Source organism: Malus sylvestris, chromosome 16, assembly GCF_916048215.2.
Source record: "Malus sylvestris chromosome 16, drMalSylv7.2, whole genome shotgun sequence".
Lineage (NCBI taxonomy): Eukaryota > Viridiplantae > Streptophyta > Magnoliopsida > Rosales > Rosaceae > Malus > Malus sylvestris.
This window is the reverse complement of record NC_062275.1, coordinates 1,452,773-1,464,436: the sequence shown is the minus strand read 5'-3', so window position 1 is coordinate 1,464,436 and position 11,664 is coordinate 1,452,773. Positions and strand designations below refer to the sequence as shown.

Sequence of the window (11,664 nt, the reverse complement as noted above, 5' to 3'; positions counted from 1 at the left end):
TATGAACGTTTAAAGGTTACCCAATTTCTGGCGAGTTTTCCAGTTTTCACTCGGACCAGTCAACTTTGAGGCTATTTTCTGGCCATCTCCGGTAACCATTGGACTTCGAAATAGGTATAATCTTATTCTACACTTTCCTATCTTCATTTTGATATATTATGTGTCAAATTTGGTTAAAAAACGATTGAGTTACGAAGTTTTGAAAATTGCCCAAACTTCCAGCCAGGAGCTCCAAGACACTTAACGAAGTTTTTAATGGAATGACCAAAATGATGGATGGTGGACAATCTCCGGGACCACTTTTATCGATTTGGAATCTCAGGGAACAAAGTTATAAGTTATGCAAATCTCAGGGACCATTTTGGCGATTTAGCCCAAAAATAATGTGCTAATCATAAAATTAAAAAAAAAATAATAATAAATAAATAAAAACTTAGCATGTGACCCTTACCATAGTAGTGGAAAGATGTTGAGCCCTTACATGATAATGTAGGTTCAAATCCCTAATATATGTAATAATACATGTTTAATTAATGTACGGAAATATATGTTTTTCAAATAAATGTAGGTTAATTGTTTTACACACACATATTTGTATATATAATAATAATAAAAATGTCTAATATATGTAAAATAAATGTAAAATAATTTACCTACAAAATAAGAAATGTTATTTGATTCGAAAGTTGATTCAAAGTTAGTTTACCTTATTTTTCATAAAAATATAGGTCACTTATTTGCGAATAAAATTATAATACATTCAAAATAATCCACCTACAAAAATAACGTGCTAATCGTTAAAAGAAAATTATATATTGGTAATTAATTTGTACAAATGATGATACATGTTATTTGATCCACGATTAGTTCACCTATATTAGGGCCCACTTATCTATGCATTATTGTGAACCTCTAAGAAAGCCCATTCTGGTGGGGTAAGATTCTTCACTATTTTAAAAATGCCCATTTGTTCTTTGGAGTATTGTGGACCTCTTAGAAAGCCCATTCTGGAGGGGCACATTCTTTATAATTTTAATAGGGCCCATTTATTCTTTGGATTCTTGTTAACCTCTTAGAAAGCCCATTATGTTGGGCCAAGATTCTTCATTCCCGTCGATGTTGATGGATCATCTGGGTAGGGAAGCAAGAGATATCTAACATGTTGTGTTGCTTAACTTTCGGTACCTTATTTTATTCATAGGTACGAAAGTATCGGTACATTAATAAATGTATTTTTTTGTGCTCCAATCATATTAATAGATAAAAATTTAATAAAAAACAAATTCTTATTATTAAAAAAATTCAACAACAAAACAAAAATAATTGATACAAAACTTTCGGTACCTTATTTTACTCATAGGTATAGAAGTATCGGTACGTAAGTTTCGGTACAAATGTATAAGTACATAACTTTCAGTATGAATGTATCGATACAAATGTGTTGGTACAAATGTATCGATAAGTAATTATAGTATCTAAACATACATATGTATGTAATACGCATATATAGAAGTACGGAGAAATTTACACACAATAAAAATACATATTATAATATATGATCAATAACATTTTTATTAGGGGATTATAGATTTTAGAGCTTCAACAAAACAAAAATAATTTATACATAACTTTCGGTACCTTATTTTATTCATAGGTACGAAAGTATCGGTACATTAATAAATGTATTTTTTTGTGCTCCAATCATATTAATATATAAAAATTTAATAAAAAACAAATTCTTATTATTAAAAAAAATTCAACAACAAAACAAAAATAATTTATACAAAACTTTCGGTACCTTATTTTACTCATAGGTATAGAAGTATCGGTACGTAAGTTTTGGTACAAATGTATAATTACATAACTTTCAGTACGAATGTATTGATACAAATGTGTTGGTACAAATGTATCGATAAGTAATTATAGTATCTAAACATACATATATGTATGTAATATGCATATATAGAAGTATGGAGAAATTTACACACAAGAAAAAAATATATTATAATATATGATAAATAACATTTTTATTAGGGTTTATAGATTTTAAAGCTTCAATAAGGTACTCTAACTCTCGAAATCCATGAATCTCCGCTTATGACGTTCCTAACGGTAAACTTTTCCGCATCTCCTACTAGTATCGGCACGAACTCCGGAGTTCATGTACTCCCCGTAGTCAAGTTTAGAAAAGCCAACACTTCTATTCCACGGCTCCAACCAGCAGGATCCACCAATTCTTCCAGACTACTCTTTAGGATCACTGTCCTCGAGTACGTACACCCACCACGGCTGGCCCAAATATGTTCGGAATGAGCGTTGCACAGGTCTTAAATCTTCAGCGGTCGTGACATGGCAATTGTGGATAACAATACCAGTTGACTCATCAGGCTGCTTCCTAGATTGCGCTATCGCCACGTTTACTTGATCTTTCATTGGTCTTCTCACGTATATGTTGCAGTTTTGGAACACGACTATAGCGTTGCCAAAAATAAAATATATCGTGCCGTATATATCACAGTCACGATAGAACTGTGATTTGGCATTCACATATAAGGTGTCTTGATAACCTTTGAAACTACATCGGTAACAAACCAATTGATTGGTGCTACAACGCATCGCGACGGCTTGGTGTTTCTCGGGTCCGGCTGTGTTTTCAAAAGTCATATCTTGAGCCATAAACCCGTCCCCTCCAACCCCTGTTTTTTTTCACGAATGAAAAAGTAATTATTTTACGAGTGACTAGACATATTAGGAAGAAAAAAATTGCAGAATATAAAATGTCACGCGTTGAACTTTAGGGTTAGGTGAATGAAAACTTGTATCCCCGCTAACCTATCAGATACCAATCATATCATTTTATCCAAACAAAACTCATGAGGTTTTTAAATCACCTGAGTGTGATCAGCAGCTATGGAGGTCTGTAGGTGAGGAAGAGGGGAAGGCAGTTAGCTTTTTGACTAGTGTTAGAACACTGGAAAGAAAGACAAAAAGGTATATTTTCGTGTTGACTATGCGCGAAGCAGGTTCACTACGTCGCGCAAAGTTCGAAAAAAGCGGTAAAACAAGCTTGGTTTGGCGCCAAACTCTTGCGCGACGCACAGGACGTCGCGCAAGTGGTCTTTGTGCGACGGTACTTTGCGCGACGTAGTTGTACATTCGTCGCGCAAAACAGTTTTGCGCGACGCATTACTACGTCGCGCAAAGTACCGTCGCGCAAAGACCACTTGCGCGACGTCCTGTGTTTTGTCGTCGCGCAAACATACTTTGCGTGACGAAATACTCTACGTCGCGCAAGGTTTCGTCGCGCAAACATGTTTTTCTACTAGTGTCAGAGATTATTAAGATCCAATGTTTTAGTTGCAGTATGCAGTATATGTACATTAATATAAAAACTAATATGAAAATTTACGAAACTAATTTACCTACGATACAATATTACTATAAAAAATAAAAAATAAAAAAAAACTACCTACTGTTTAAATATACGAATTTTTTTTTACCTACTGGTTAGTTTTATGAAGATAACTTACAAATGTTTAACTTTTATAAAATAAAATAAAATAAAAAAACTACTGTTTAATTATAGAAAATAATGTACTTATTAGTTAATTTTACAAAAATAACTTACCTAATGGTTTATTCGTTTGAAAATCGCAAAAATTTATTTACCATCGACAATGCCAGATACAAACAGAATTGCTAGAAATATTAGAACAGTTACCGATTTATTCATCAAACGATGCCGAAAGTTGAACATAAAAATTAGGATTAGACAGATGCACTATTCACATAGACACTAATTTACAAGATGCAATTTCATGTTCACAGCTCAAGAAGTTATCCCATATCAACTGCATATCTCCCTTGAGTATCTCAGGAACTGGGGAATTTCACATAAATAAAAATAACTCAAACAAATTAAATGTCTTCGGCCAACAAAACAAATTATAGCAAAGACATTGTTACTGAGTTCAAAACTTGCTAGCCTATAAATCATCCTTCACGCATTAAGCCTACCAAATTAATGAACACAATTTGTTTGCTTTGATATTATTGGTTACTTTTTTTAAACAAATAATATTATTGGTTACTCTAGAAAGATATAAATAATCGTACCGAATGTTGCCGTTCGAAAAGTGTCCCAACCATCGTCCTTATTTCTATTCCCAGTCACAATGGTTTTATCAATGCCATCACCAATGAACGTGATGTTGTACAACAACTGATATAACATAAATATAGTTAGAGGGGTATTATTGTAATTAGGTTATATGGTTATATAAGGAATTGTATAGCTATCATTTCATTAAGTTCATTTGTATACATTTTCTCTAATCAATCAATACAATCTCTTTTGTTTCTCTCTATCAATTTTTTCCCTCCTCTGTACCAATTCTCCATCTTTAGCAATGTAGTTAATATGGTATCAGAGCCACCAGGCTTAAGCCATTGATTCTAGTGGTTCCGTATTTTTTTTTTTTTCGATTTTGTTTTCGAGTTTTATTTTCTCTTCAGATTTTCTTGAATTTTTCGTCTAAGTTCTTTGGTGTTTCATTCTTCTCTTTGATCCCTGAATCGGAGAAAGAAGCAGAATCAATTTCTTACTCAGTTTTTGTGGATGGGAATCGACTGAGAATGAGCGTTCTTTTGGAGATCCTTGGTGCCACCAACGTGTTCCAGGCGACTATATGATCACCACCCTGAAAAACATCGTTACTGACCTCGTCGATTTCAACTGGGTCCGGATGACAGTTGGGTTTGCGGATCTGGGTAGGGATATTTGAAGAACGGTGTACCAGTCAGGTGGGTTTTGGTCGGTGACAACAAGGATTTAGTCGGAGCTAAAGTTGTATGGGTCGGATTCTCGACTTCTTGGTGTTTCCCAAAATCGTATGCTTCTTATTCGCTGCAGTCCAGGTGTTTGACATATTGCCCAGCTTAGAATTTTCATGTGAAGTTATGTCCTCCTCAAATTCGACATCACCGATTCTTCAAATGTCATCCTCAATTGGCAAGTGCATTCTTGCACATTATTTGTTTGACGAAATGTCAAAGAGTGATTTCAAGATTATTGGTTTATTTCTTTCTTCTTAGTAGTGTTCGTAGATTAGCTTTCTAAGTTCTATATTTGTCATTGTTTCGTGTTCCCTTCTCTGGTGTGGAAAGCTCTTGCAGATTTGGGATGTTGTCAGTTTCTTGATTCTCTGTTGTGTCTGCCTTGTGATATGGGATCTTCTCAGGTGATATCTGCTCTACATTCTTGGTGTAGTTTGCATATCAGCTCTCTGTGCTTCTCTGGTGTTATTTGATCCATGTTCTGTTCTCTATTCTATTACTTTGATGATCTGGTGGAGCTGTGAATTTTTGCAATTCTATATCTGTGATCTGGGGGGTTTGGTAATTGAAGAAGGAGTTGTTTTTTTTTTTTTTGGTTTGATACTGTAATTCTTGAAGATTCGAGATGGTGGTGTTTGTCGGTGCTAGAGATTCTTTCCTCTTTGCTGGTTAACTTTGACTCCATGAACCAATACGCCCTCGCTCGATGCAAGGTTAACAGAATACATGAATAGCCCAGATGTTGTCGATTGTGGTGTGCACTCATCGCTGCCCAACCTTTCAGCAACCACATCAAACAATCGTGAAATCAGGTCATTTCCAGTCTCTGTAGTTGTTGAAAAGTGTTGAAGTGTTTGGAATATTGTTGAGATACAAAGCCATATATGTTTCTTGCCTATGCAAATTGTTGATATGTGGAGTCATTCAGTTGATATGGAGTGTCATTCTCCTTGGTTAATTTTGGTGTTCGGAAGATTTCAGGAGTGTCATTCTCCTTGGTAGATTTAGTTTCCTGGAGTGTCATTCTCCTTGGTAGATTTAGTTTCCTGGAGTGTCATTCTCCTTAGTTGATTTGGTTAATTTTGGTGTTCGGAAGATCTTGGAGTGTCATTCTCCTTGGTAAATTTAGTTTCTTGGAGTGTCATTCTCCTTGGTAGATTTAGTTTCTTGGAGTGTCATTCTCCATAGTTGATTTGGTGCCAGTTTCTGTCAAGATTTAGGAGGGATAATTTGCATATACAGTGAGTGTGTTACTATGACTTCTCAGTTCACAGTCGACAACTTGTTGGGTACGTTCAGACCAAGACCAAATTTGATTGTATTGCTACGCTCGTTGATCTACCTATTGGGGAGCTTGTATTGGGTTCTGCTTAAAGAAACGACAATTCTAATGGATTTAATGCTAATTTGGACTCTACTAAGCAAGTTCACTGCTTTGTTGTCCAGGATGGTTGCAATGCGCAAGGATGACATTTTACATCTTAAGAGCGAGACTTTAGATGATTTTGGTGATGTTACAGGCACTGGGAGCAGCCACGGAACTAGGCAGACAGTTGGAGACCAGTAATTGCAGATCAGTCTCAAATACCTGGCTAGTTCAAACTTCACTTGGATACTCCAAGTTTAGTTTGAGGGGGGAGTAATAACTGATATAACAGAAATATAGTTATAGGGGTATTATTGTAATTAGGTTATATGGTTATTTTTAGGATTGTATAGCTATCATTTCATTAAGTTCATTTGTATACATTTTCTCTAATCAATCAATACAATCTCTTTTGTTTCTCTCTATCAATTCTTTCCCTCCTCTGTACCAATTCTCCATATTTAGCAATGTAGTTAATAGTACATTGTCGTCTTAACTCGATGTACTCTTTGTAAACTCCGGCTTTGACATGGATAATAAATCTTCCAGTCATCTTATGACGTAGATCAGACACCGCAACCAGAGCCTCGAAATTGACTTATAATCTCTGGACCCATCTTGTTCTACTTCTACATCGACTTTTGGTCTCGACTGTAGAAGTTTCCGATTAACAGCGGGGTCATGAAATGGAAACCTTTTTTTTATGATGGGTTGACATATGGTGGCACAATTGGGGTTGAGGGTTGGGAGTTTGGTTGCACGGTGCAGTGATTCCACAGGAAGTATACCGCATCATAAATCGAAGAGCAAAGAAGACGAGAAAATAGGCATTGAACTCCATGGCTTGATCTTCGAGCTATGATTTTCAGAAGGCCAATGAGGACTGTTTTTTAGACCAGAACTTACCTTTTGCAGGGCTTATGTGAGTGGTGTATGTTCGGTAGTATTGGGCTCTGATCTTTAATGATTTATAAATTAATTGATTGATATAATTAGTTATAGGAGATTTTAGATTTGAGGGCTTCAACAAGATTATTTTTAGATTTTAACCTGAATAGTTTTCAAATTCTAATATAAGTCCTTATTTTTAAAACTTACCATATAAGCAATTATCACACATTTGTTATTTTTGTTACCATTCGAAATTCTTTACCCATCCATAATAAATGTATTTTTTGTGCTCCAATCATATTAATAGATAAAAAAATTTATTAAAAAAATTTCTTAGTATTAAAAAAATTCAACAACAAAACAAAAATAATTTATACATAACTTTTGGTACCTTATTTTATTCATAAGTACGAAAGTATCGGTACATAAGTTTTGGTACGAATGTATCAATACATAACTTTAGATACCTTATTTTACTTATAGGTATAGATGTCACATCCCGGCCCGGGGCGGACCATTTCCCGAGCCCGCTCCACCACCGTAGCACGATATTGTCTGTTTTGGGCTTACCATTCTCTCACAGTTTTGTTTTTGGGAACTCACGAGCAACTTCCCAGTGGGTCACCCATCCTGGGAGTGCTCTAGCCTCCTTCTCGCTTAACTTTGGAGTTCTTACGGAACCCGAAGCCAGTGAGCTCCCAAAAAGCCTCGTGCTAGGTAGGGATGAGAATATACATTTAAGGATCACTCCCCTGGGCCCGACGTCCTCGTCGGCACACTTTCCGCCAGGGATTGGCTCTAATACCATTTGTCACATCTCGGCCTAGGGCGGACCACTTCCCGGGCCCGCTCCACCACTATAGCACGATATTGTCCGCTTTGGGCTTACAATTCCCTCACGGTTTTGTTTTTGGGAACTCACGAGCAACTTCTCAGTGGGTCACCCATCCTGGGAGTGCTATAGCCTTCTTCTCGCTTAACTTCGGAGTTCTTACGGAACCCGAAGCCAGTAAGCTCCCAAAAGGCCTCATACTAGGTAGGGATGAGAATATACATTTAAGGATCACTCCCCTAGGCGATGTGGAATGTTACAATAGAAGTATCAGTATGTAAGTTCGGTACAAATGTATAAGTACATAACTTTCAGTACGAATGTATCGATACAAATGTGTTGGTACAAATGTATCAATAAGTAATTATAGTATCTAAACATACATATGTATGTAATATGCATATATAGAAGTATGGAGAAATTTACACACAATAAAAATATATATTATAATATATGATCAATAACTTTTTTATTAGGGGATTATATATTTTAGAGTTTCAATAAGATTGTTTTTAGAGCTTCAACAAAACAAAAATAATTTATACATAACTTTCGGTACCTTATTTTATTCATAGGTACGAAAGTATCGGTACATTAATAAATGTATTTTTTGTGCTCCAATCATATTAATATATAAAAATTTAATAAAAAACAAATTCTTATTATTAAAAAAATTCAACAACAAAACAAAAATAATTTATACAAAACTTTCGGTACCTTATTTTACTCATAGATATAGAAGTATCGGTATGTAAGTTTCAGTACAAATGTATAAGTACATAACTTTCAGTATGAATGTATTGATACAAATGTGTTGGTATAAATGTATCGATAAGTAATTATAGTATCCAAACATACATATGTATGTAATATGCATATATAGAAGTATGGAGAAATTTACACATAAGAAATATATATATATATAATATATGATAAATAACATTTTTATTAGGGGATTATAGATTTTAGAGCTTAAATAAGGTACTCTAACTCTCGAAATCCATGAATATCCGCTTATGAAGTTCCTAACGTTAACCTTTTCCACATCTGCTGCACTCGTTATTATGTAATAACCAGGCCACGTGACCCTCCTACTAGTATCGGCACCAACTCCAGAGTTCATGTACTCCCCGTAGTAAAGTTTGGACAAGCCAACACTTCCATTCCACAGCATCCAACCAGCAGGATCCACCAATTCTTCCAGAGTACTCTTTAGGATCACTGTCCTCGAGTACACCCGCCACGACTAGCCCACATATGTTCGGAATGAGCGTTGCACAGGTCTTAAATCTTCAACGGCCGTGACACGGCAATTGTGGATAACAATACCAGTTGGCTCATCAGGCTGCTTCCAGGATTGCGCCGTCACCACATTTACTTGAACTTTCATTGGTCTTCTCACGTATATGTTGCAGTTTTGGAACACGACTATAGCGTTGCAAAAAATAAAATCTATTGTGCCGTATATATCACAATCACGATAGAACTGTGATTTGACATTCACATATAAGGTGTCTTGATAACCTTCGAAACTACATCGGTAAAAAACTGATTGATTGGCCCCACAACGCATCTCGACGGCTTAGTGGGGTCTGGCTGTGTTTTCAAAAGTCATATCTTGAGCCATAAACCGGTCCCCTCCAACCCCTGTTTTTTTTTTACGAATGAAAAAGTAATTATTTTACGAGTGACTAGGCATATTAGGAAGAAAAAAAATTGCAGAATATAAAATGTCACGTGTTGAAATTTAGGGTTAGGTAAATGAAAACTTGTATCCCCGCTAACCTATCAGATACCAATCATATCATTTTATCCAAACAAAATTCAGAGATTATTAGGATCCAATGTGTTAGTTGCAGTATGCAATATAAAAACTACTGAAAATATGACTTTAGTCCTTGAAACTTAAGTTTCTCCATATAAAACCCGACATAAGTTTTTTATTGGAATAAAACCCATTGACTAGATTCCACATCAACAAATTCCTTAATTATATTTGACTTTACACATTTAAAAAATTTTGATGCCCAAAACACCCATATTTGAACAATTAATTCCATACAAATTGTAAGGGAAAATGAATGATTTTACAAAAATAATAAATTCATTGCATAATATATAATAACAATAAAACATGCCTAATAAATGTATTAATACATGCTTAGTTAAGTCAATAAAATTATATTTTACACATAAATGTAGGTAAATTATTTCACACACACACACATATATATATGTATGTATATAGACACATATAACAACAACAAAAACATGCTTGACATACATAAAATTTATTCAAAGTAATTTACCTACATGATAAAGCAAACCCAAATATATGCAAAATAATATACCTACATACAAAATGTTATTATTTTATTCAATACTAGTTTACCTATTATTTGTTCATATAATAAAATGTGGCCAATATATATAATGATACATACAAAATAAAATACCTACATAATGAAGAAATGTTATTTGATTCAAAATTAATTTACTTACAAAATAAAGAAATTATTTTTTTATTGAAGATTAATTTATCTATTATTTGGACATATATCTTATAATAATAAAATGTGCCAAATATATGTAATAATACATGGAAAATAAATTACCTACGAAATAAAAGAATGTTATTTGATTCAATATTAATTTACCTACAAAATATATGTTATTTGCTCATCATAAATTTAAATATAGGTAGATTAATTAGTTTAATATGTTTGATCATATATGTAGTACTGTGCATGTATATGTATATGTGTGTGTGTGTATGTGAACGTATAGTAATATTATATACATAGGTAAACTATATATATGTGTACATTTATATATATATATATATATATATATATATATATATATATATATATATTGAGCTTATGGTAGTAATATATACATTGGAACGTATATATGTGTGTGTTTGGGATAATAATATGTGCAATAATTATATTTTCATTGTAATTAAGGTGAGTAATAACATTTATTTATTTTTATTTTAATATTGTGGTACAAATTGTAAATATTTTGTAATTATAGGTCAATTACTTCTATACTTGGCAGTCATTTTTAAATTTGGGTTTTATTTGGATATTTATAACTATGTGGGTTTTTATCTAGGAAATAAGAGTTGTAAGGGTTTATATCTAAAAACCCCAAAAAACTAATATGGAAATTTACGAAACTAATACAATTTTATTATAAAAAAACTCCGTACGAATTTTTTTTACCTACTGGTTAGTTTTATGAAGATAACTTACAAATGTTTAACTTTTATAAAAAAAAAACTATTGTTTAATTCTAGAAAATAATGTATTTATTAGTCAATTTTACAAAAATAACTTACCTAATGGTTTATTCTTATGAAAATCGCAAAAATTCATTTACTATCGACAATGCCAGATACAAACAGAATTGCTAGAAATATTATAACAGCTCAAGATGCAATTTCATGTTCACAGCTCAAGAAGTTATCCCATATCAACTGCATATCTCCCTTGAGTATCTCAGAAACTGGGGGATTTCACATAAATAAAAATAACTCAAACAAATTAAATGTCTTCGGCCGACAAAACAAATTATGGCAAAGGCATTGTTACTGAGTTCAAAACTTGCTAGCCTATAAATCATCCTTCACGCATTAAGCCTACCAAATTAATGAACACAATTTGTTTGCTTTGATATTATTGGTTACTTTTTTTGAACAAATGATATTATTGGTTATTCTAGAAAGATAAAA

General features: G+C 33.5%; 1 pseudogene; it reads right to left on the bottom strand.

Annotated features, from left to right (window-relative positions):
* Positions 1-2,244: 2,244 nt before the first annotated feature.
* On the bottom strand, positions 2,245-9,728 carry LOC126607745 (pectinesterase 2-like; annotated as a pseudogene).
* Between the last annotated feature and the right edge of the window lie 1,936 nt (positions 9,729-11,664).